This window comes from Perognathus longimembris, chromosome 6 (assembly GCF_023159225.1).
Source record: "Perognathus longimembris pacificus isolate PPM17 chromosome 6, ASM2315922v1, whole genome shotgun sequence".
Classification (NCBI taxonomy): domain Eukaryota; kingdom Metazoa; phylum Chordata; class Mammalia; order Rodentia; family Heteromyidae; genus Perognathus; species Perognathus longimembris.
The window spans coordinates 23,166,685-23,193,537 of record NC_063166.1 but is presented as its reverse complement, the minus strand read 5'-3'; the positions used below and the strand labels follow the sequence as shown (position 1 = coordinate 23,193,537).

The following is a 26,853-nucleotide window of genomic DNA, read 5'->3' as shown; positions in this document are numbered from 1 at the left end:
TCTCCCGAGTAGCTCACTAACACGGAGAGGATACTAAATGCGTTTATCTCCTAGGGCTCATTCTGCAGGATGCCACCCCAAGTGTGCTCTAGTTCTGGGGACACCCCCCCCCCCAGCCGCCCGCCTGTAAGGTGTACCATAAGGAAAAAGACCCTACCACTATTAAGTGTTCGCATTACCAGAGACCTGACAATGTAGGTGAATCTCTCTCGCTCTCTTTCCCCCTCTCCCCCCCACTGTCCCCCTCCCACCTCTTTCTTATAGAAGAAAAAAGGCATTTATACATCCAGACCCTCCTGTCAAGAACTTCCTTCTGCAGATACCTTTTAAACTCCACACTTCCAAAGCTCAACGTGATTCACCCCCTCACATGGTCCCCTTCGACGTGTAATTTCCTTCGTTTCCCACCCCCTCAACTCCTAAACTACTAACTACCCAAAAAATTCTTTTGTTCAGTGCACTTAGTGGAAATATGATTCGTTCCGGATACTTGGAGTTCAGGTTGCAGGGCAAAAATTACACATTTTCTTTTAACCCTGCCTTTCCGTTTTATTCTTCTATCCAACATTTCTACTCTCAAATTTTAGATCATCCCCCACTCTACCTATATTCCTGGAATCCTATGCCATCTCTGCTATGGATTGTTACTGGTGGGCCTCCATATTGCTACCCAATACTTCCTACTCATTCAGCAGCTAAGGTGATCTTTAAAGGAAAACAGTTGCCCAAACTGAGTACCTGTTTACTTAGATTCTCCAGTGGCTCTTCATCATATATGGAATGAAACCCACAATCTTTATTGTGATTTATAAAGCCCTACATAAGCCATATATGTACTAGAGTACATATCTGATATATTGTATATATATGATGTATGTATTATATAGTCCATATAATCCTACATAATGCTGAGATTTTCTGGTATCCCTCAAACAAGGCTGGCTGTGTGAGACACCCTTCTTTTCATGCTCCTGGGCAAAGCCAAGTCATTTCCACTTTGAGGCATTACAATTCTTCCTCATGAATCATCAAATCACCTCATTTTATTTAGCTCTGTTTAAGTGCTGCTCCTCCCTCATTTCTCCTTCAACACCACTCTTCATGGTATCCTTCCCTTCATTCAAAAATATTGGGCATCTACCTTCTGTCATTGGAACCTGAGGCAGGAATAACTGCAGGCTCTCTTGAAGCTCATACTCTAGTTGAGACAATAATCAAATAAGCACATGCATATATCATATAAAGTAGCAGTGACTTAGCAAGTTAAAGGAGATAGCAATTACCAATAAGTTGGATGAAATTTGCTTTTATAAATTTGATGATTAAGGTAGGTTTTAGATGGGTAGCATTTTAGAAAAAAAGTTACAAGTGAGAGCAATGAGAAGGGACCAGATATAGTCTAAAGAATTATCAAAAATATTGGAAGTAGGAGATGAAATTATGACTAGGTTTTTGGGTCCATGAACTTGTAAGAACAAAGAAAGACTTCAGGGGTTGAGATGATTGAGAATTTTTCGGGGGTATGTGGGAGTTGGGAACCAGATGTTTTGTTTTAGACCTGTCAGATTTGTGATTCCTAAGAATATCAAAATGGAAATTCAGACTAGCCAGTTGGATTTGGGAATCTAGCATTCAAGGGACAAATAAGATACCAATTTAGCAGTTGTCAACATGAAGCTGGTAGTTAAGGCCATGGGACTGGATGAGATCACCAACAGTGACTGTAGAGAGTAATGAGAGAGAACACTTCTGAGTGCCTCAGTGTTTACAGGTCTAGGAGAGGAAAGAGTGCCAGCAAAGAAGATGAGAAGGAACAACTGTAGCCAGTGATGTGGGATGAGAAGCAAATGAAAGCTGTGTCCTACATGCCAAGTGTCAAAGTGTCTTTTAAGGACAAGCGTGATCAACTGAGTCAGATGCTGCTAAAAGGTCAGATGAGATATGAACTGAAAATTGACCATTGGCTCAACAATGTAGTGCTGTCTGTAAATAACAAGAACTGTTGTGGTTTTGAGAGTATGAAGGTACATGGGGACATAGAGAGCCAGGTAGGCAAGGAATGGATTCAGACACTTTCCAGGACTCTTACTAAGCTGGGAAGCAAAGAAATGAAATGTGTGTGTGTGTGTCTGTCTGTGTGTCTGTGTCTGTGTATCTGTGTCTGTGTATATGTGTGTGCACATGTTTGTGCTGGAACTGGGGCTTGAACTCTGGACTTCATACTCTTGCTTAGCTTTTTTACTTGGTGTCACTTGAGCCATACCTTTACTTCTGGCATTCAGCTGGTTAATTGTAGATAAAAGTCTCATGGATTTGTCTTCCAAGGATAGCTTAAACAGATTTCAGGCTCCTAAGTAGTAGCGAGGATTGTAGGCATAAGAATGATTGCCTGGCCTAATTTGATTTCTGAAAAAGGAGATGCATATTTATATGATGTGAATGAATTGGTAGATAAAAGAATTAATGATATTAGATAAGGAGGGGACAGCGACTGGAGCCAATCTAAAGTTCAGAGACGTTCTCTGTAAGCAGATTTTGAAACAAAACGTGTAGCACCAAATGTTTAGTAGAGGTCCCGACATCTGAGAGGAAGTAGGAGGAAGCAAGACTGGGCAGAGGAAGAGGTCAAACTGTGAAGCTGATCTGACAAAGCGTTAACCAGTCCTGTCCAGGTCTTTGGACTGAGTAATGCTCTTCAGAGTACCCTGATGACAGCCCATGAAATCATTTGATACATGATGCAACAGACATGTGTGCTTCTTGTTGGCTTCTTGTGGCCTTTCTGTCTGCATGGGTAATTTTGTATAGCACATGCATGATGTTATAAATATCCAAAGGGCTCCTGCACATGTCCATACCTGTAACATGTGTCCTAGACTACATGCTTGTTTAGCTCATGGCTCAGCAACTTGGGAAGGCTTAGTAAACAGCAAAGTCCATGGCATTCAATGTTATAGCAGGTGTGCTAGGTTGAATCTCTCTTCCTATAAAACCACTATTGGCAGTACAAGACCTTATATGTATATATTATATATGTGTATGTATATCCGTGTGTGCATATACATATATGTATGTACATATGTGTATATGTGTGCATATGTATGTGTTATATATTTTGGGGAGCTGGTACGAGAGTTTAAACTGAGGGCCTTGTGCTTGCTCAGCTTGGCTTGATTGGCTGTTGCTCTACCACTTTAGCCACACCTCCTACCTGTCTTTTTACTAATTATTTTGCAGATAGGATCTCCCCAAATTTCTTCCTTGGCTGGTTTTGAACCACAATCTGATTTCTGCCTCCTGAGTGGCTAGGATGACAAGTATGAGCCTCTGGCACCCAGCATAAGACCCTGTCCTTTCAACTTACCTAACATTAATACCAAATATTTACCAAAGGCTATATCTCTAAATTCCATCAACATATGAATAAGAAGATTATGTATATAACAGGTGAAATTTGGGATATGAATTCAAAGCATGCCAACAGAATAATAGGAAGACAGAGGATATGTTTACAGACTGGGAGTGGTGTTGTCAGATATAGTGGGAGTTTTAGAGGTTCTTAAATTTCTCAGTAGACTTGGGAACAAAATCACTGGTGGTGAATGAATCTAGAAGACTATTGGAAGCTTCCAAGAAGATGAAATGTGAACTGGTCCCATAGGAGAATGGGAGATGACTGGAGTAGGCAAGGAGGTAAGGTAACCAGGAAATTGCAAGAACCCATGGAGCTTTGTGGCCATGAAGTCAACAAGACTAGTCAACATTATTGTTTTTTGCCAAGAATAAGCAGCTACTGGCCATAGATACAAAGATGAGGAGTGGGAGAATATGGGAAGGAAAGAAAGGCAAAAACTAACTAAACAAAATGTGTTTAGCCAGGTTGGAATCGGGCTAGGGAAGTGGGGGGAAGAAGAGAGGGTAAGGAAGTTGAGAACATGCACTGGACAATGAATATAATGATTCGCCGTAGAGTCTCTTGAACAAGAACAAGAGAAAGTAGTGCAGTGAGAAAGGGGCAAGTTTTTTTTTTCTCTCTTATCTGTTTGTGCAGGTACTGGGATTTTAATTTAGGGGTTCACAATCTCACTTGGCTCTTTCTCCCAAGGCTAGCACTCTACCACTCCACTTCCAGCATTTTGCTATTTAAAGAGAGACAAGAGTCTCATGTCATTTTTACCCAGGCTGGCTTTGATCTTCCAGCCTTAGATCTCAAGGCCTTTGAGTAGCTAGGATTGATTATAAGTGTTTTCCATGGGTACCTGCTTAGGATTTTTTTCCTCAGTCCTCCCCTCTAAAATGTACCTCTAAGTTTGCAGATTTCCTTTGAACCATTCATTCCTGCATTCTCATACCCAAAGCTGTGCCTAACCCATAGTAGGTGATCAATAAGTAGGCACTTAATTATTTTATAATAAACTCTTATGAAGGTCCAAATATTTTTAGCTTATAATGAAAAGATATATTAGTTAGGATTACAACAGGCTATTTCAGTGGCCTGATAGTAAATGTCTTTTTTTTTTTTTATGCTATAAAGAACTCTGGTTAGTTCAGGAAGATCTCCAGGGTGTCCATTCATGAGGATATACCTATTGCTTTAGGTTACTTTGATCTTGAGAAGCTACAGTCTGAACCCAACCCTTCATGTTCACAGTGAGAGGGGAAAGCAGGAAGAGAACTCATGATGTCTGTTCTTCTGTAAGTCTGTGCAGTGGTCAGTAGTCAGTTCAGTCATAGGACACTACTGAACTGCAAAGGATTTAATATCAGTATGGGACATAGAGGGAATAACTTGTTGGTGGGTGTTACTGCTCTGCCAAAGAAGGTACTAATGCAACCCCATCAGGTACCTCTGAGGTAAACAGAGGGTATGTCAAAATATCTGTTGCCTTTATCTGGAAAATTATTTGTAAGACTCTGGCTCTTAATTTTTTTCTGATTTTGACTTTGAGAGGCTTTTACATCTATTACACATATCTCTTACACATATCTAGCTCTTACATTCAAGTATCTATTTCTCCTAGACTATAAACAGAGACTATGTCTGTGCTGTTATTATTGTCTCCCTGTGCTTGGCACAGTGCCTGGCACCTAGTAAATACTTTAAAAATATTTGTTTAATTGAAGTACACCCCATGTTAATTCTTAGACAGTGGCATGCTGTACGGTCTGGATACTATTTAAAGACTATCCAATGATTACAACTTAATTAACATATTTCAAATAAGCTGATAACCACATTCCTTTTTAAACCTAGTCATAAATATAAATATAATGACACATTGGTACTTATAAAAACAAGATACCATATTCTATTTTGGTAGAAAGAGTTAGCCAAAGCATACAGTGTAGTAATTCAAGATTAGGTTTGAGACTGCCTGGATGTAACAGTATCCAGTTGGTGCATGATAAATTCGATGTTCTAACTTAACAATGAGCAGGGAGGCTTGCTCAAGGTAGGCAAGGGAAATGTTACTGAGACTTGAAAGTCTTAAAGAACAAATGATGAATGATTAATACATGTTTTCTCCTAGGAATTAATTTTACTCTAAGATTCTTTACACCCCAGGCCCAAACTCTTGGCATTTTGCATGGCAGGTCTGTTTACCCTTCTATGCAAATAAAGAGAGCTGGTGAAGAGCAGAGAAAGGGAAATTATTATGGGGCACCTACATGCCATCAGAAGGTAGTACTTCAGTACATTTTCAGCCATCTTCAGGGGACAGAATAAGTATTCATTTAACTAGACAAAAGAGGAAAGAGGTGTGCACAACAGTCTCAATCACAGCTGCACTCTAATAGTCAGAGGTGGCATCAAGTGATCTGACAGCCCCTTGTCTCAGGACTGATCTGGTGAGGCCTTGTTATACCAAGAATCATTGATGCCTTAGCAGATTCCAAGATGGCCATAAAGTGGCTGAAGGAGAGAATGGCTCAGGACAAGTGATCTTGATACAGAATGAAGGCTGGAACACTTAGCTTTTATTCAGCTTTTAGTTGGTGGGTCCAAGTAAATAGTGAGTGCCTTTCAGCAAAAGCAGATTTTGAGCACATCCAGGCTGGCCTTGAACTTGCTATCCTCCTGCCTTAGCTTCTCTATTTCTGGGATTACATGCATGTACCAACACTCTTGGCTTCATTTCATTAGTATATTTTGTCAGATGTTCACATGGAATGAAGCCAAAGAAAAGATCTTTAGAGCCATAGTAATTTTTGTTTGTTTGCTATAACAAAAGATCATCTTTGTATTTCCTGCTGTGTATTAATATCCAATGCTAACCTTGCATTTAATGTTATCACTGTGGGCCAAATCATAACATCAGATTAAGGAACTTTTTTCTACTACGTGTTGGCTGAATATTCTCAAATAATGGGACTGTCTAAATTGCAAATAAGATGTCTAAATCTGAGAATCCTATAAACCTTATTTTCAATTGCATAAAATAATAGGTTTCATTATGATATCTTCATATATGTATATAATGTCCTTTGGTCATATTCCTCCCTACCATTATGTTATCTTTTCCCCCTTCCTCCCTCGTGATGGTCCTGTTTCTCTTTCCAAAGAGTCCTTCTATTTTCTTGTTTTGTTTTGTTTTTTTTTTTGAAAATTCAGATTCTGCATATGAAAGGAAGCATTGGATATTTGGTTTTCCCAATCTGGCTTGTTTTACCTAATATGATCTCCAACTTCACACCGTTTCCTGCAAATGCACAAGTTTGTTCTTGGTGTCTGAATAAAACTCCAATGACTATATGTACTACCTTTCCTTTATCCATTTATTTGTTGTTAAGCCTCTGGGCTGATTTCCTACCTTGGCTATTGTATAGAATGCTGATTTACATTCCTTCAGGTATATATACCCAGGAGTGGTATAGTAGGATCATATGGTAGCACCATTTTTGAGGAACCACCACACTTATTTCTGTGTTGGTTGCATTGATTTATATTCCCACCATCTGGGTAGAGGGTTCCATTTTTTTCTTCATCCTTAGCATCTCATATTATTAATTATTAATTATTATTATTGCCAGTTTGGGGGCTTGAACTTAGGGCCTAGACACTGTCCCTGAGCTTCTTTTGCTCAAGGCTAGCACTCTACTCCTTGAGCCACAGAGTCACTTCTGGCCTTTTCTGTGTATGTGGTACTGAGGAATTGAACCCAGGGCTTCATGCATGCTAGGCAAGCACTCTATCACTAAGCCACATTCCCAGTCCCCATCTCTGATTGTTTATTTTCTTGATAGTAAGCCATTTTGACTGTGCTCAGGTAAAATCTCAGTGTAGTTTTTATTTACATCTTCTTGGTGACTAACGAAGTTTTATTTTATTTCTTGGCAAAACTCTGAATTCAGAGCATTGTACTTGCTAGGCAGACCCTGTACTTTTTTTTTTGCCAGTCCTGAGGCTTGAACTCAGGGCCTGGGTACTGTCCTTAAGCTTCTTTGGCTGAAGGCTAGTGCTCTACCACAGCTCCATTTTTGGCTTTTTTTTTTCTTTTGGTAGTTTATTGGAGATAAGAGGCTCATGGACTTTTCTGACTGGGCTGGTTTTGAACCTGAATTCTCAGATCTCAAGCTTCCTGAGTAGCTAGGTGTGAGCCACCAGTGCCAGGCAAATTTATACTTTTATAAATAAAATATTTCTTGTTATAATTTATTCTTTATTTTAAGGTACTAGAGAAGGTTGAGGTGAGTACCTATTCACAAGAAGCTTGGGCTGAAAAAAAATTGAGAAACCTAGTTCCTATGGCTTAGGCTTATTATCCTAGCTGCCTAGAGTCTGAGGATAAGAGGATTGTGGTCCCAGGCCAGCCTGGGGAGGAAAGTTTGTGAGATGCCCATATCAAGCCCTAGTTGGCTCAGCAGAATACACTTGTCATCCCAGAATACATGGAAAGCTAAGATTGGGAGGATCCAGACCAGCCTGGGTGGAAAAATGTACACGACTCTCTCCACAGAGGGAAGCTGAATGTGGTGGCATGCCTATGGTCCCAGCAACAATGGGAAACCTAAAGTAGGTATGCCACAGCTCAGGTACATGCTTAGGCAGGAAGTGAGACCCTATCCCCAAAAGATCCCATTTAAAAACAGAGTTTGAGTCATGGTTGGGTGGTAGTTTGCCAGTTTAGCAAGCATGAAGCCAAGAAGCAAAAAGAGTGGAAGCAGCCAGGGTCCCAGTATTCTCTTCAGGAGCTCACTCCCAGTGACATAATTTCCTAAAGACTCTACCTTATAAAGACTCTACCACTTCCCAAGAATGCCACAGGCTGGCATTTAATACACAGGATGTTGGGGGACGCTTCTCCTAACCATAGCATCTTCTATCTTAATTTTGATGCTATGTACACCCTTCATACAGTTAGATGAAGAGTTTTGGAAGGCATGTTTTTACATCATGATTTTGACCCCAGTAAGACCAATTAGTGTCTTCCTAGGGACTTTGAAACTGAGATAAATATTGATTCCACTTAGTCATTAGATGTGCAACATATAAAACTAGAACCTCTGCGGTTATATTTCCTGCCATGTTAATTGGTGATGCACTTCTCTACAGGGAGAAGGAGAAAAAATGAAATTGAAAGGTGAAGAGAAAAGGGAATATTATGGTTCATTTTTTGTGTTGCCTGGGCTATGTGAGACTAGATAACAGATAAAACATTACTCCTGGGTAAGCTTCTGAGGGTATTTCCAGAAGAGATTAGTATTTCGGTTGAGGGATTAAGTGAGGCAGATAGCCCTCCTCAGTCTAGATGGGCATTATGCAGTCATTGGGGGCCTGGTTGAATCTACTGTCTGAAGACAAGCTGGGACATGGATCACTTCCTTCCCTGGATCTCAGACTTTCAGACTTGAAATCCCAGCATCAGGTCTCTGACTCTTTGAATTACAGTCAGATTTCTTGGGCCTTCAACTTGAAGTTGGCTCTCCTTATCCGTGAGTTCTGTATCCATGTGCTCTGCATTCAGCGATTCAACCAATTATGGGTCCAAAAGTAGTTTGGTCTACTATGATTGCATCTGTGCTGAACATACATATACTTTTTTCCTTGCTACTTTTTCCCTTAAAAATACAATCCAGAACTGGGAATGTTGCTTAGTGGTAGAGTGCTTGCCTAGCATGGATGAAGCCCTGCGTTTTGAGTCCTCAGTACCACATAAGCAGAAAAAGTCAGAAGTGGTGCTGTGGTTCAAGTGGTAGAGTGCTAGCTTTGAGCAAAAGAAGCTCAGGGACAGTGCACAGATCCTGAGTTCAAGCACCAGGACTGGCAAAAAAAAGTGTAGAGGAAGATATATGTATACTATACACAAACATCATGCCATTTTATGTACAGGGCTCCAGCATCCATACATTTTAATATTCAGAGAATTTCTAGATCAGTAGCCATGGAGATGGAAGAACAACTATATACATCAAAGTGACTCCCATGTATTCAATTTCTCTTGGGTTTCAGTACTCACTTATAGATCAACATTTTTATTGTCGCTCAGTACTGGGGATTGAACTCTGTGCCACAAGCCTGCTGGGCTTGCTTGTGTAGCTGGTATTCTACTACTTAAGTCAATGCCTCTAGCCCAGCTGGTTATTTTGGAGATGGAATCTCTCAGACTTTTCTGCATGGGCTGCTCCATCCTCTAGATCTCAGCCTCCCAAGTAGCTAGATTTACAACAGTAAGCCACAAACCCTGAGCTATAAAGTATAATTTTTAAAATATGGCCTAGAAAACACTATATGATCTGGCCTCCAGTTATGTTTCTAGTCTGTGTTTCCATTCTTCCCAATCACCCCTTACTCCCATTCCCAAGAGACCATCTCCTAGCCATAACAAACTTCTAGATTCTTTGAATTGCCAAGTTCTTTCTGACTTTTGGGTTTCTCTTTATGTTGTTCCCCTCTACTGTAAAACTTTCTCCTCCTACTCTTGCTCCGGCCAAATTGCATTCACCCTTTAAGTCTCCTGCATACTGCCTTCTTTGTGGGTACCCTCCACCAGACCATACCCAGTGCAGTCTGTTTACTCACTTATCCCCCTACTTAGAGTCACTAGGACAGGGACACTTGGCTCTTGGTAGCTCTTCTATCCCCAGCACCTTGCTGAAGTAATGATCTGAAGTTTATCTTCCAATATCTACCTTCTGTCCAGTAAAGAAGAAATCTGAGCTGATGCTGGTGGCTCATGCCTGTAATCCTAGCTATTCAGGAGGCTGAGATCTGAGGATTGTTGTTGGAAGCCAACCAGGGCATGAAAGTCCCTGAGATTCTTATTGCCAGTGAAACCGGAAGTAGGGCTATCCCTGAAAGTGTCCCTCAAAGTGGTAGTGAGCTAGCCTTGTGAGAAAAAGCTAGAGACAGGGGCTAGGAATATGGCCTAGTGGTAGAATGCTTGCCTTGTATACATGAAGCACTGGGTTCAAGTCCTCAGCACCACATATATAGAAAAAGCCAGAAGTGGTGTTGTGGCTCAAGTGGTATGGTGCTAACCTTGAGCAAAATGAAGCCAGGGACAGTACTCAGGCCCTGAGCTCAAGCCCCAGGACTGGCCAAAAAAAAAAAAAAAGCTCAGGGACAGCGCCCAGGCCCTGAGTTCAAAGCCCCACAACCAACCCCAAACTAATTTTTTTGAAAATTAAAAAGAAATCTAACAGTGCCTCTTTAAAAGAAAAAAAAAAAAAGCTCTCACCTTAGAAGCTCGTTTGATAAATTCAGGCAAAAAAAAAAAAAAAAAAAGGTGTGGGGGGACAATGGATTAATAAAGCATCTCAATAGGTATTTGTATTTTCCAGGGCTCTGTTATAAACTGGTTAAGAAATTAATTCCCATCAGCCTTTAGGTTATAACATGGCCGATTATAAACGTAACAGGCTTTGAACCAACCCTGTACATTCACAGTGTATTCACAGGTGAATGAGTGACGAGGTACAGTACCATTTGGTGATTCACTTTCCACATTCCTGGGCAGGGGTGGGGGAGGAGGGAGATGTTGGGCCACTCCCAGCCCTGCCCGTTAATGGTGGTTGTTTCCCCAGATCCCTACCCAGCATCTTCTTTGTGATTCAATAACCTCTGCCTTTCTGCCCGTGCCATGTCCACTGGAACTCCCCTTCTTCGAATACATCCCCGTACTTGCTCCTTCCTGGAATTCCAGCTTCAGAACTAGGTCTCCCCTAAGCGAAAGGAGACTCTGAGCATGCTCAGTAACCCAAACCTGGATGTGTAACCGCTTCTTGCTGGACTCGGGGGCCCTGACAGGTGGCAGGTGTCCACCGTGCAGGCGCAAGTGCAGCTTGAACGCACCCTTCCGAGGCCGATCGGATGTCCCGGCAACCTCAGGCTGAGCAGGGGGGATGTCTACATTTTAAAATACAGTCAAAATGGTAGGTTTATTCGGGGGCGCGGGAGGGGGGGGGTGCGTTGTAAATGACTGGCAGGAGAGCCTCCGAACGCGATCTCTAGCCCGAGCATCCAGCCCTTCGGTGATGCCATCCAGACAAAAGGGTGGAGGCAGGGGCTGGGTGAAAGGCTGCTTAGGACCTCCTGGAGCGGATCCATGATTTTTTTTTTTTTCAAAGGGGTGTTTTCTGAAGTTGCTCGCGTCAGAATTCCAAGGGCCCCTAGCGCTGCCTCCTTTGGAGAGAGCGCGTCTCTGGGGGAGGCGCGCGCGCGCCGGACCCGGGAAAGGCGAAGGCGGCGTAGAGCGGCCGCGGATCTGCGGGATCCGGGCGGAGGACTGGAGAGGCCAGCGCCGTGGGAGTGGAGGGGTGTGTGGGGGGGAATAAAGAGGGGTGCGGGGCTCAGGGCCAGCCGGAAGGGGTGGGGGGCTCCGGAGGCTAGGGGGAGTGGGCCCGGGATACGCAGAGGAGCTGGCAGCCTGCAGAAGCTGCGGGTGGCGGAGCCTCGGCGCCCCGGGGAGCGGGGAGCGCCGCCCCTTCCGAGGCTCGGCGCGCGGCGGGGGACTCAGACCTCCGGCTCAAGGTAAGGAGGGGCGCGGGGTGCCATTCTCGCCCTCAAGCTGCCCGGGACCCCGCCGTGCTGGGAGGCGTTGATTCGGCCTCGGTCTGTCTGTCTCGCCGCTTTCTCCCTCCCCGGAGCTTTCCTGCGGGTTTTGAAGCCCTAGTGGGCGGCCAGCAGAGGCCAGCGGGACCCCCTCCTCCTTTCCACCCCACACTCGCTCTGCTTCCGTGGGGACGGCTCCAGCCCCACACCTGGGATGTTTCGGGGTGGGTGGAGTGTGGGGAGGGGGAGACAGGGAGTCCTCCACCCTCGCCAGGTGTGAGACGCAGCACACCGACGTGCTGCTCGCTCCTGGGGTCTGCTATTATTTTCAGGGGGTGCGGGGACTCGGCAACTTCTCTTTCTCTAGAACATCTCCACCCCCCTGCCCCCCACCCCACCTTCCGTTACTATCCTAACTTTGGGAAGAGTATTGTCTCATGAACAAGGTGACTGTACCACTTTATCCTCTGTGTCAACATCAAACCTTCCCCCCTAAATACTGTAATTAGTTTAGAAGGTTTTCTGGGTGACAGCACGGTTAGGACCTGGTCACAGACCGGTGCACAGGCAATAGCTCTTGTACTCAAGGGCTAAAGAAGGAACACCCACAGCCCCAGCCTCAGATCTGGGGTGCATATTTATGCATATGCTTATGTGTGTTATATTTAACAATCCCCTCCGGTGGGTGCATTCCCCCCCCTTCCCCCCACAACCCACTTGAAAATTTCTGCAAAGTCCTCTTGGGAAAAGGGTGGTTCTCGTCCAGCTGACCACCTAAGCATGGTATTGGAGACAATTATGGGAAAGGAAATCTAACGTTCATTTGAAACTCAGATATAAGGTGAGAGAAATCCCATACTTCCGTGAGAATTGATTACAAATATCAGTTGAAAATGTAAGGATTCCAGCGATTAGAAAGAGCTGAGGCCTATTTGGCTGGGAATCTGAAAATCTTTCTTTACAGCTCTCTTCACTTTCTGTCCATGTTGGAATGCAGGCCATGGCCCTGTGTACCTGTTGCTCACTTTAGTGTTAATTTAGACAGAAATGGACCATTATCTCCAGGCACCAGAGAGGAAGAATGGCACAGAAATGAATTTAGAACCTGTTTATGTTCCAAGTTATGTGAAGCAAGTTCTTCTGCCCTGAATTGGATGAGAGGCTATAAATGACATTGTTTTTACATGCATACTAAATGTTTCTCTCCTTGAACTTAATCACAGGTGTAAGTCCAACACTTTTCATGTACATCTATGTACCTGAGTCATTCTAACACTTATTAAACCACCAAATGGGAATAAAGATAGCTATTGTAGTGTCATTTGAGTGATTGACACAAATGACTAATTAAAAAATACTAGAAGAGGTATAATAGTAAAGAACATTTCTTCTTGTAAAACAAGATGCTTGCTATGAAATAAGGAGGATACTCAGTACCTTCTTTCAAGGATATTAAGTACAAGATTTACAAAAATCTTTTGAACTTTTAAGAAAAGATTCACTGTTATAAGCTTCTAGTTATTAAGCCAATGTGATGGTGTTCCTGGCAAACTTTTCTCCTTTCTAAAATTAACTTTCCCTTAGGAAAACAGTGCAGATGCTCATGATTCAGCCCAACCAGTCTAGGAATTACTTTGAATTTTAAAAGTGACCTTAATTCATCCCTTATAGATCTAGTGTTTGCAACCTACACCGTAAAATATGCAGAAAGATTCATTGCTTGCTGAGCTTTGCAAAGCATTGGTTTAAATGGGAGTAGTGATGAACAGAACACAATGTTATGTTACAAATTTTGTTGGTTTAAGCAAAATTATTATCATTATTTTCCTAAGGTTTTTGTGTGGATGTGTGTAGATCAGTGGCTTCCATAATTTTATATATGTGACACATGTTTTTAATAGGAACAGAAACCCACAGTATTTTTCTCTGTGGCAGAACGTTGTAAACATTAGGTTTTGATTACTTTTTCATTGAAATTTTAATATGACAGAACTAAGAGCTTCAGGGAAGTAATTCCATGAAGATCTATGTGGAACTAGAAGTGATTTTTAATTTTTTTTTAATTTTTATTTTTTGTGTTTATGTGGAACCAAGGAATGTAGAACCCAGGACCTCATGCGTACTTGGCAAACACTCTACCACTAAGCCACATTCCTCACCATTTTTTTTTTAACACTGGTAGTGGGGCTTGAACTCAGGGTCTGAGTGCTGTCCCTTGGCTTTTTCTTTTCTTTTCTTTTTTTTTTTTGGGGTAGACTGGCCCTCCACCACGTGAGACATTCCTCTACTTGTGGTTTTCTGGTAGTTAATTGTTAAGAGTCTCATGGACTTTCTTGCCTGGGCTGGTTTTGAACCATGATCCTCAGATGTCAGCCTCTTGAGCAGTTAAAATTACAGTCATGAGCCACCAGTGCCTGGCAGAAGTCTTTCATTAAAAGAGAAAAAAAGAAAAAGAAAGCAAGCTGCTTGAGTCCCTGGGTTGCTGCAAGTCCAGCTTGGCTGAGCAGTGTTTTGTGGGTAAGAGTGGACAATGCAGCCTAGGACAGCAGATGATTAGACCCTGCCACTCTTCTGCAGACCTTTAATTTAGTCTGTAACTTGATGCTCCAGTGACCCCACACTCTCTCCACCACGCTAACTCACAGAAGAGCTGCTGGCACTTGAGACCAAAATTTTTGCACTCCCATCAATTAGAACATGTTTGCATAGGTTGCAGAATGCAGTTACATTTTTAGCTCAGTATTCTAAGAAATACCCTTGGTTATGAAGAGAGTAACCTTTGTGCAGCCTTCATCACAAATGGCCTTATTTCTCTGTGCCAGGTTATTTTCCCACCGATTCAACTATATAGAAATGATAGAGTCAGGCTGGGGATATGGCCTAGTGGCAAGAGTGCTTGCCTTGTATACATGAAGCCCAGGGTTCGATTCCCCAGCACCACATATATAGAAAAGACCAGAGGTGGCACTGTGGCTCAAGTGGCAGAGTGTTAGCCTTGAGCAAAAAGAAGCCAGGGACAGTGCTCAGGCCCTGAGTCCAAGACCCAGGACTGGCAAAAAAAAAAAAAAAAAAAAAAAAAAAGAAAAGAAAAAGAAAAAAAAGAAATGATAGAGTCAGGGAGTAATAAAATTTGGAGGTACTGTAGAAGTCATCTAGATTTTAATCATTTCTTTCTGCTGATGAGCATTGAGGTTCTTGTTTGCCATAATCCCAACTTTGAGAATGGACATTTTTATATCTTTTCATTCTTATTATAATGAGGATTTTTGTTCACTGGAAATGAATTTATGTGAGTTCAGTAATGTAGAAATAGCATAACATAATAGGTTGCAAATCTCAGATTTCCAAAGAAAGTCAAAATGTAACATTAAAGACAAGGCAGGTCTGGGAATGTGACTTAGTGGTAGAATGCTTGCCTTTCATGCATGAAACCCTGGGTTCAATTCCTCAGTACCACATAAACAGAAAATGCCAGAAGTGGCGCTGTGGCTCAAGGGGTAGAGTGCTAGCCTTGAGCAAAGGGACAGTGCTCAGGCCCTGAGTTCAAGTCCCAGGACTGGCAAAAACAAAAACAAAATATTCTGAGTTTTCATTATATATATTGGTGGGGACACATAAAACAAGTTAGTATATGGAGAGGAAGGAGGAAAGTGGTGAGTGTGTGAAGAGCAACACTTAGATAAGTGAGCAAATAGCTCTGCAATGGGTAGCCTGTTCCTTCTCTAGAGATTTCATCTGAAATAACAGAAATAATCTTTAGACATTCTTGCTCTCAAAACTGCACTCAATTAAGAGTTATTCTTCAGAAGACCCTATTCCTTGGTGCGCCAATCTTCCAAAATCCCCCAAATCAAGATGACTTGATCAGAACCTGTAAAATTTTTTTCTTTATACTGTTGTAACATTTTGGTGATTGAGAAGAGTTCACTAATAGGACTAATTTTTACATTCTGGATGCTCTCAAAAGTAGTTTTTTTTTTAATTAAAAATTATACTGAGTAATAATATTTCCTTCAAGACTTTTGAGAAATTCTGTCTTATTAGTGTTGCCCTGTCTGAGCAATTACATATCAGAGCATGTGTTAGTTTATTAGAATTTACTTTCTTTCTTTTTTTTCTTGGTATGCCAAAACTGGGGCTTGAACTTAGGGCCTGAGCACTGTCCCAGAAATTCTTTCTCTTAAGGCTAGTGATCTACCACTTGAACCACAGTGCCACTTCCACTTTTTTTCTGAATAGTTTATAGGAGATAAGAGTGTCACAGACATTCCTGCCGAGGATGGCCTCAAAGCCGTCTTCAGATATCAGCTTCCTGAGTAGCTAGGATTACAGGTGTGCGCTACCAGTGCTCAGCCAAACTTAGTTGTTTTATACAAATCTCCTCAATATACCTCAAGGGGTCTCAGGAGCACTAGTAAGAGATTACTCCCTGCCCCCCCTCCAGCAGTGATGTAACACTTTCCAACTAGATCCCATCTTCCAAAGATTCTACCACCTCCCACAGGGAGGGCCACTCCAAGAATCAAGCCTTTAATTACAATGGACTCTCAAGGAGTACAAATCAGAGCACCCACTTTTCAAGCACGTTATCTTATTTTATCCTTAAAAACCATCATTTTATAATTGAAGGACCATGACTTTAGGATTCAGAAGAGTGTGGATTGAATGTTCTACCTGGAAAGCAGGGTCCAACATCTTGGTGAAGGTGATATTAACCTAGAGCTATGAAGATTGCATGAGATGATAATACAGGAATTATCAGAACATAGATCTACGGCAGGATCCGCACACGAGGAGGCTTGCAGCAATAAACAACAATGAAAGAAGCAACAGAAGACATGGGGAGTGGCCAGAGTATAGGAGAAAATAAAATTAAGGAATTGAAGATGAAAAAATGCCATAGTTTATTATGAAGGCAAAGAAGTTCCCACTGTGTGTGATGTTCAGGAACTTAGTATGGCCTCAGCCACAGGCAGTTTCTATAGAGAGATGAAAGTGGAAGAAAGACCATAGTGGAATAATTAGTGAGTGTAAGAAGACTGGAATGTGTGAAGAGTGAAAATGAGAAGTTTATTATTTAGAAGAAAGAGAAAAGGTAGGAGAGGGACAGAAGGAGAGGAGAGGAGAGGAGAGGAGAGGAGAGAGAGAGAGAGAGAGAGAGAGAAAGGCAGAGGGAGAGTCAGCTAGCAGATTGTAGAATAGGATTTAGATTTGAATGAATAGCAAAATTTCAAAAACATTTACAAACTGGAAGATTACCAATTTGAATTTTCTTTAGTTAAAAATATTAAAGTACCTACTCTCTAACATCTTATTTGAGAAAAGAAAGAATTACCATTAAAATACTGACTGAATTATATTTATGAGACTATCTCAGATGGTAACATTTTCCTTTTCCTTTTTCAGAATTTTCCTTTTCTCCCTGGGTTTAAGTTTCAATTTCTCTTTCTTCTTGAGAATTCTGGCTTCAGTTGCCTTCAATCATAGACATTTTCAGCCTCTCTTTCTCTATTGACTCATTTCTAAACATAGTTCACTCTACTGTCTTCAAAAAGCTTGTGTCTGCCAGGCACTGGTGGCTCATGCCTTTAATCCTAGCTACTCAGGAGGCTGAGATCTAAGGATAGCCTTTGGAAGCCAGCTCAGGCAGAAAAGTCCGTGAAACTCTCCAGTAAACCACTTGAGCACAAAGAGGGACAGCACTCAAGCCCTGCGTTTAAGCCCAGGACTATTAAAAAAAAAAAAAAAAGAACATAAAATGAAACAACAACAAAAAATCATGGGTCCAAACTGAAAACCAGTGGCTCATGTCTGGAATCCTAGCAACTCAAGAGGTTGAGATCCAAGCATTGCGGTTTGAAGCCAGCCCAGGCAAGAAAGTTTTGTGAGACTTTTATCTAATTAACCACCAAAAAGCTGGAAATGATGCTGTGGCTCAAGTGGTAGAGCACTAGCTATGAGCTATAAAGTAGCTCAGGGACAGCACCTAGGCCCTGAGTTCAAGCCTCAGGATTGTCACCAAAAAGAAAAAAACAAAGCATGAGTCCAAATTAGTAAGGATTCTAGTGAAAGCCGAAGCAGAGGAAATGGGAGGCGGGGCCAGATCTGGGAGAGATATTATATGAATAGTGTTAGTAGGATGTGGTGACTGATTGGATATGGCAGCTGACACAGAGGGAGGGAGTCAAGAGAATTCTTGGGTGATTGTGGTCTATAGATAGTGCTGTCACAGAAAAGAAGGAGTCTGGGGTGGAAAACGAAGAGTCCAGTGTGCAACAGGACAGAAGTGAAGCGGCTTGGATTCAGACTGAGTCCTGAGCTTGTAGAGTTCTAATAGAGCTCCCAGCCCACATCAGCAACTCTAGTTCATTGGCATTACTCTTCTTCAAGCTTGACACTTGAACTTTGTTTTCTGGAATCACAAGTGGAGTACTGTAGCATTTATCTGGAATGTTTTGGATTTGGGAATATTTGCATATACATAATAAGTTTTCTTGGTGACGGGACATAAAATTCATTTATGTCTCATATACACTTTAAGCAGATAGCCTGAAAGTATTTTTTCTGCAGTATTTTATTGTATTGCTGATTCTGGGGCTTGAACTCTGGGTCTGGGCACTGTCCCTGAGCCATTTTGTGCTCAAAGCTAGTGCTCTGCTGCTTGAGCCACAGAGCTGCTTGCGGCTTTTTCTGAGTAGTTTTACTGGAGATAAGAGTCTCATAGACTTTTCTGCCCAGGCTGGCTTCAAACCTCCATCCTCAGATCTCAACCTCCTGAGTATCTAGGATTACAGGCACCAGCCATCAATGCCTGGCTTTCTATAGTATTTTTACTGCACCTCTGTTTTGACTGTGTTCACAATTTTTCTACTTGTGGTGCTATCTTGGTACTCAGACAGGTTCAGATTTTGGAGCGTTTGGGGGATTTTTGGATTAGGGATACTGAACTTCTACTTAACTATTAAGAGTTTAAAAACAACTGGTTTCAAGTGTTTTTGAACCAACAGAATACATATGATTGTTTTTAAACTCGAAAAGAGTAAAAACAAACCAACTGTTAAGACATATGAATGTATGTGGAACCAGATGTTAGAATGAGACTTTCTTAGTTTCCGTGTTAGCTTTGGCCCAAGACTTTTAAAGGCCACATTCCAAAGGGAAATAAGAACACAATACAGACTTGAAAAAAAGCACAGGGGAAATAGTTAACATTGTTCAAAAACCAGGTTAGCTCTTTGACTATAGCAGATAGTAGAGGTTGGAGAGGCCAAAACAGTAATGATTCCTGAAAGAGTTGGTGGTAAGCTTGGGTCTTCCTTTCTTGGCCACTGTGAGAGGGATGTGAGATACTTAGCTTTTCAAGTATAAAGAAAAGGGATTCATGTAGATCATTTAGACTGTTGTTTCCCATACCCTTCGAAGGATTTATGCCTGAGAAACCTAAAGAACAAGAGGATGGCTGCTGGCTCCTTTGACAGTGAAGGAATAGAGATGTTGGAACATTGTACCATGACTTGGGAGAGCATACAGTGTAAGGTCATTTCCATGGACCAGAGGTAGAACATGCTGTGGTGTAAGCTGACCTAAGGGTATTTCAGGTCATGTGTGAGGGGACCACCTGTACTACAGCAGGGTAAACTGACAAAACAGCTATAAATGGCCATTTAAAAGAGGGATGGGTGGATGGGAGCTCCCAGTGATGAAAGTGAATTGGTAAGTTCTCTACCTCCCAACCTCCTATCCTATCCCTACCAATATCCTACATGTGACTCAAGAGAAAAAGTCAGCTTTAAAGGCCCACCAAGGACCGAGGGTATATTTCAGTGGTAGATCACTTCTTGTGCAGGTAAGAGGCCCTGGATTCTATCCCCAGCAAACTTCCATCCTCCTGTCCCCCAAACCCAACAAGCCCACAAATAACCAGCCTTCCTTGAATCCATTGCGTGTGTGTTAGTCACAGGAGTACTTCCTGCTGCCATTTTCCCCCCATCTCATTCCAAGAATGAAGGATAGGTGTTCGAAATTAGGGTTAATGAAATGAACTTTCTAGAGAAAGCAACCTTTCCATGTTTAACTTTCCTGGAAACAAGCGTCCTGTGGTTGGATGTCCACAGCCAAAGGAGGGGAAGAATTTTGACTTTGCATGATATTAGAAGATTTTCAGAGCCGTTTTAGATTAGACACTTCAGTAACAGAACTGATAGATATTTTGGGTTTGGAGTGACTTAAAGAGTCTTTGAGGATCAGAAAAGTCACAACTGTTATGAAAGACAAAGAAAGAACCATCCCTATGTAACAAATTTAAAGTTAGCATTCTCCTGAGAAAGAAAATCAGTGGGCTATGCATAGCTATGTATGAGGAGATTTATTATGGGAATTGATTCACAATTATGGATTCTGAGAAATCCTCTGATTATTGATCACTAATTGGAGAACCAGGAAAAATGATAGTGTAATTCAGTTCAAGTGTTTTTTTTTTTTTTTTTTTTTTTTTTTTTTTGGCCAGTCCTGGGCCTTGGACTCAGGGCCTGAGCACTGTCCCTGGCTTCTTCCCGCTCAAGGCTAGCACTCTGCCACGTGAGCCACAGCGCCGCTTCTGGCCGTTTTCTGTATATGTGGTGCTGGGGAATCGAACCTAGGGCCTCGTGTATCCGAGGCAGGCACTCTTGCCACTAGGCTATATCCCCAGCCCATCAGTTCAAGTTTGAAGACCCAACCACTGCAGGCTCTGATACCTGTGACCAGGAGAAGATGGGCATCTCAACTCAAGGAACAGATGAATTTGTCCTTCCACTGCCTTTTTATTTGTTGATGTCCATTTGCTTTGGCAAGGGCCAAGCTTTACTCAATGTAGTAATGCAAATGCTAATCTCTTCTAGAGTCACCCTCATAGATATACCCAGAAATTATATTTAACCACTAATCTGAGCATCCTTTAGTCCTATCAAGTTGACATATAAAATTAACCAACACAAAGGAGTAATGGAGAAAATGGATAAAGTACTTTTCTGATTATAGTCCACAAGTCTTACTAGGATTCTTGGATTGTAATAAACACACATAGTTTTTTTTTTTTGGCCAGTCCTGGGCCTTGGACTCCGGGCCTGAGCACTGTCCCTGGCTTCTTCCCGCTCAAGGCTAGCACTCCGCCACTTGAGCCACAGCGCCGCTTCTGGCCGTTTTCTGTATATGTGGTGCTGGGGGATCGAACCTAGGGCCTCGTGTATCCGAGGCAGGCACTCTTGCCACTAGGCTATATCCCCAGCCCACATAGTTTTTTCATCAATAGTTTTTTTAGTGATAAATGTCATGATAACCATTTCCGTTTCCTAAAATGATGCCGAGTATTTTAATTAGTCAATTTCAATACACATTAGATAATTTTCAAATGAGGTTTGCAATCTGTCCCACAGCTGGGCAAATGATCTGAGTGAGATACTGTATGTGTGTAATAAACACTTAAGACATTTTCTGTTTCCAGAGAATAACGGAAGCAATAAACAGCTAGGATTAATTGTTCATCATTTGTATTCTACGACTGATCAATTAAAAGAATAAAGCTGGTTCCTGTAAAAAAAAAAATAAAGATGGTGTCACATGCCACTAAACTCTTGAACAAACAAGAATGTTAATGGATTTCTCTTTTCAGCATTTGGGAATTTTTAAAGGGCTTTAAATTATAAGCTTCCAGATGACCTTCCCAGAACTTGCAATGTTATTTTGTTAAAGTCTTTTAAGGCAAAAATAGTGACAGGGGCAGTCTAAATAACATTTCTATTAATGTGTTCCTAAACGTTGAAAAGACAAGGTAAAAAACACGTGAGTCACACAAGAAGTACTTACAATAGGAGAAAACAAGTAGAATGTATTCTATCCAAAAGGAAGTTTGGACCTGAGGTAGGATATTAGATTGTCCTGAAAGGAGTGGAGAAGGCAGTGATGGCCATCCATGCCTGGGTCTTCTGTGTTTCTAGAGAAAGTCCTCAGGATGTCCAGAGCAATGTTGTATTCTTCTAGAGTCCTTTTAAATGCCATGCACAACTACTTTAGTGTAGGTAAGTAACAGTGCTAGAAGTAGGCTGCTAGTCAGTTGTGCAACCTTGGATGTTAAATATCCATTATTATTGCTTTTCCTTGGTGGCAAATTCTAAGATATCCTCCAAGATTCCTGTCTGCCAGGGCACATATCTGCAAAGGAAGTATGTCCTTGATTGTGGATTACACTTGTGAAGATGATGCAATAGTATCTCCCATGTTATTTTGTTATGTCATGTTGTCATGTCATGTCATATGGTGTCAAGCTCTGCTAAAGCTAATGGAAAGACTACTCTACTACTACTACTACTACTACTACTACTACTACTACTACTACTACTATTTTGTTGGCAGTGGGGCTTGAACTCAGGGCGTGGGTGCTATTCCTGAGGTTTTGTGCTTAAGGCTCGTGCTCTACCACGTTGAGCCACAGCTCCATTTCTGGTTTTCTGGTGGTTAATCTCACAGATTTTCCTGCCCAGGTGGGCTTTGGACCATAATCCTCAGATCTCAGTCACCTGAGTAGCTAGGATTACAAGTGTGGGCCACCAGTGCCGAGTTTCTCCCATTAATTTTGAAGAAGCAAGTTGCCCTCTCATGAGAGGGCCTTGTGATTAGGACCCTCGAGCAGTCACTGAGTTCATGGTGTTTGTGGTGAGTTTTATGATTGGAAAGCAAATCTATCTTCTACAGTTGCAGAGTCATCATAAGTATATATTCTGTCATTCTCTTTTAACGTCATGTGTATATTATTTATATTTTTTACTCTTCTACATTGTGTCCCGGGTGGCCTTCAGATTTATCACTAACTTTATTAATTCTCTCTTTGGCTGGCAGTACCCATCAGCTTCTACTTTGACAATGTAGTGCAACTTCACAAACAACCTTAAAACCCCTTGGTTTATAACAACAAGTATTTTTTTGCTCATGGTGCCTGTCACTCCTTGCAGACAGTGCTGTGTTTCTGTTCCACAGTCAAGTTGAGTTGGCCCTGAATGCCTTCTCATTCAGAGACCTAGGGTAGAAGAGTGCTTGTGTGGTACATGAGGTTCTTAGTGTGCACAAGAAGGCTGAGATTCACTATGCTTCTGAAGTTCTCTGCTTATGCCTAGTACTATGTTGCTAAAATAGTACTGTCAGCCAAAGCAAGTCAGTAGCCAAGACCAACATCAATGAAATGCAGAACTGGACACCAGGACAAGACAGGAATACTGAGCAATACTATCTGTTTTAATAGCCTGCTATTTCCTCCATTAGAATACTTTTAATCATATCCTTCTACTTGTTTCTATTTGTTTTTCTTAAAGCTTCTTATCCTCATATTTTATGAAATCTTATTTTGTTTTAGTTTTTGTTTTTCTTTAGTTTATTGAGGCTGCCAGTGAACTTCATCTGTAGCCCAGGCTGGCCTTGAACTCACAATCCTCCTACCTCAGCCTCCTAAATGCTAGTATTTCTGATATATGACATCATAGCTAAGTGGTCATTTTTTATTAGTGTATATTAATTATATAAAATAATGGGGTTCATTAGGACATCATAATGACTTAATCTTAAAATTTCAAGTCCTCTTATATCTTGCTTTGTTTTGTTTTGGGTGCCAGTCCTGAGGCTTGGACTCGGGGCCTAGGCATTGTCCCTGAGTTTCTTTTACTCAAGGCTAGCACTCTACCACTTGAGCCCCAGTGCCACCTCTGGATTTTTCTGTTCATGTGGTACTGAGGAATTAAACTCAGAGTTTTATGAATGCTAGGCAAGCACTCTACCACTAAGCTACATTCCCACTCCCCACCTATATCTTTTTAAACATTGTAAAAACATTAAAATTCCGAGTACTATATTATCCATATTTTCAGTGGATGAAATTCCCCCCCTTTTGTTCTGCCTCTTGTTACTTATTTGCTTTCCTATATTTGTTTGTTTATGTTTGGTTATAAGTTCATCAACATGTATGTTCCTTGTGTGGTGAGTTGTGGAGGTGTTTTTATGAAGCAGTTTTACATTGTGATTGTCACTACCTCATATTTTCTTAAATTTGTATCTGTTCTCCAATCCCGTGTAGTCAGAGTACATTTGGGTTACTTCCTTGTACCTTGAACAAACTGAAATCTCTAATTTCTCAATAGCAATTTTTTTGTTGTTGTTTATAGCCTAGGATGAGTGACATGCTTTTGTGAGAAAGGAGTTGTTTGAATTTGGTTTGGTTTGGTTTAGGTTTTCTTTATTCCTCTCTTCCTCTCTCTCTCTCTTCCTTTCTTCCTTCCTTTCCTCCCTCCCTTCCTTCCTTCCTTCCTTCCTTCCTTCCTTCCTTCCTTCCTTCCTTCCTTTCTTCCTTCCTTCCTTCCTTCCTTCCTTTCCTCCCTTCCTTCCTTCCTCCCTCCTCCCCTCCCTTCCTTCCTTTTCTTTCTCTTTGTTGTGTCTCTCTCTTTCTTCTCCTGACGTTATGTAAGGTGCTTAATTCTAGCTTCAAGTGTTAGGTAAGTTCTACACCTCAAGGTGAAGACCTTATTGTTATAATTCCATTTGGTGTTCAGTTTCTAACTAGAAAGTAAAGTATTTAATTATATATTCAGTACTTGTGCACATTAGCTTAAAAAGGTTCGGGATGTAGTGGAAAAGGGAGCAGGCTTATGATGGGTGAAGCATGCCTTATTGACTAAAAGTCTTTAAATCCATTTTATGACTTTCCTTCCAGTGACTTAAGTTTTATTGAAATTACATAGAATTTGTAGAGTAATTTGGAGAGAGTTTATAGATTTTAAATATTGAATCCTCCTATGAATCTAGATTCCTTTCTTAATGCCTTAATGAAACCATACACTTAAAAGATGGGTACTGTGTACTTCATGCTAAATATAGTTCCAGGTTTTATTCATACTTATTCGTAAGTATTATTCCTGGCTTGTTGAATAACCATGAACAAATGATCTAATCATTATGGTTTTGATTAGTTTCAACTATTTTTTATTTATCTCAATTGCTTAATGAGTATAAAAGAAAACTCTAGATTATTCAAATTTCCATTATATACTCACTAAACAGCTGCTTAAGATTCTCATTTATTAGTCTCAGTATATAGGTCAGAAATTTCAAAATAAACATTTATTAAAATCATCTGAAATGTACATAAAGTGAAACTGTGAAACAATTGAAAATAAAAAGAGTAATAGACCCCACCACATATAGTCTATTTAAGTATATACTATATATATGACTATATATAATCTTTTCTCTATATATTGTACATAGCCTTTTCTATATTTCATATGTGTGTGTTTATGTGCGTTTCTTGATGTATACTAGGACTATCAAAGCTATTGAATGAATGAAGGAAATCTGAGTATCTGAATTCCAAACAGACCTGAATCTGTAGCTAGCTGAGCCCTAGACAGTAGACATTCAGTGAACTAGCTGACCTCCATCACAAGGGTATGGTAGTAGGTAACTCAGACACAGTGGAAATAGCAGTTCTCAAAGAGACCTCAGACACATCTGTGGATGTTGAGATCCCATTCTCCTTTCTGTACGTACAATGCTGTTCATGAAACAAGTCTAATTTAAAAGCCTTCCTTCCCAACCACTATACAACAATATGGTGATCACATGCGGGTCTTATTTCTCTGTAAAATCACTGTGTAATCAATGAATGACTGTTGCTTACAGTCTTATTGATTAAATGTATAGATCTCTTTTCTCATTGGTTCCATGTATTAATGTGCGATTTAGAGCTGGATGGGACGTCAGAGATTTAGCATTTATAAACTCCAGGCATACATCAGAACTCTTGTAGAATATTTTCAAGAAGCCTTCTGGTTTAGTAGGTCTGGGTGTGGATGGGTATGTGTGTTTGGCAAAGTCCCCTAGGTAATCTAACATACTCTTTTGGTTAGGAATCATTTTTGTAGTCTAACCCTTTAATTGTGTAGATGCTTGAGTCTTCTTGGAAGGAAGGAAAATGCTTCTAATTTAAGATTGCCTTGGTTAACACAGGTAGTTAGAAAATGTAAGCCTTAATACGATTCGATTTCTCTAGTTTTCCCCCCTAAGTTCACATTTCACCATCATCAAGCTGTAATTTTCTTTCTGACTTAATGACTTGAGGCTTTAGGTAGACCTTTATTTTCAAAGCAAATCTCTGATTTTCTGTCATGTGAAGAATGAACAATGCTGTATGTGATTTGGGTTCGGAGATTGTGAGAAGCACTTTAATTATAATGATCAATGTTAGTTGTAAACAGTTGCAACTAGGAGACAGACAGAGCTGCTGGGTGCAAGCCTACAAAGCCCGGTCACATACATCATTCAGTGTTTACAGGATGAAGACTGAGCCCTGGACTCAGGAAATAATTTTATGAACTCACTAAATTGATATCACACACACACAGACACACCCCTAAAATAATGAGCACTATATATAATTTTTGACCTGGAATTGTCTCCTGTCATAGACATGTTCAATTTTAGGCAATATGGTAAATAAATATTGAGGTACACACAAATAGGTGTGTTTTTTTTTTTAAAGCAGGCTTGGTAGACAACTGGAAAGCAAGCAAGCATGTTCTTTCCTTGTGTTGAAGAGAATTCCCATAGAGAAATCTATCATTTGTAGAAGAGAAAAGAATATAGTTCATTTTAGCCTTAGTTCTGATCATATCTGCCTTAGTTAAGTAAGGAACTAGCTAGGACTCTTCGTTTCATTTAGTTGTGAAGTGATCTTGCCTTAATAGCCAAGATATTTATTTATTTTTGGCCAAGATATTTAATAATAAGGGATCTGAATAATATATTTGGAGTTTAAATGACTTTCTTGGTAATTTTCCTTTTAT

At 41.0% G+C, this 26,853-nt stretch overlaps 1 protein-coding gene across 1 annotated transcript in view; it reads left to right on the top strand.

Moving 5' to 3' along the window:
- Nucleotides 1-11,889: 11,889 nt before the first annotated feature.
- Rnf144b (ring finger protein 144B) overlaps nt 11,890-26,853 on the top strand; it is a 161,120-nt gene continuing 146,156 nt past the window's right edge. The window contains exon 1 of the mRNA XM_048348403.1: nt 11,890-11,971. The gene's annotated coding sequence lies outside the window, so the exon portion shown is untranslated. The remainder of the gene's footprint in view (nt 11,972-26,853) is intronic.